This window comes from Penaeus monodon, chromosome 24 (genome assembly GCF_015228065.2).
Source record: "Penaeus monodon isolate SGIC_2016 chromosome 24, NSTDA_Pmon_1, whole genome shotgun sequence".
Classification (NCBI taxonomy): Eukaryota; Metazoa; Arthropoda; class Malacostraca; order Decapoda; family Penaeidae; genus Penaeus; species Penaeus monodon.
In genome coordinates, this window is record NC_051409.1 from 6,503,962 (window position 1) to 6,504,274 (window position 313).

The following is a 313-nucleotide window of genomic DNA, read 5'->3' on the forward strand; positions in this document are numbered from 1 at the left end:
GTCTTCTTCTATCCTTCAACAGACCTTCTACCTCAGAGGGCAGATTACATAGGTACAGAACTTCCATCTTCATTCGCTTCATCAATTCGATTCATTGATATTAATATGTACTCCATCATCTTCATCATTCCATATCCATATCTAGTATATCATCTTCTCCTCTATGATCATCTTCTTCATCACCTCTTCACACATCCACACTCACACATCATCCCACACCATCCACCACACCACCTTCACCTCACCACCATCACACCATCATCACACACACATCCAACACTCCTCATTTTTATATATAGATATCGGATTATCG

The 313-nt window shown here is 40.3% G+C and overlaps 1 protein-coding gene across 1 annotated transcript in view; it reads left to right on the forward strand.

Moving 5' to 3' along the window:
* The window catches only part of LOC119588518, a gene marked incomplete at both ends in the record, with an annotated part of 7,217 nt that overhangs the window by 915 nt on the left and 5,989 nt on the right, over positions 1-313 (forward strand).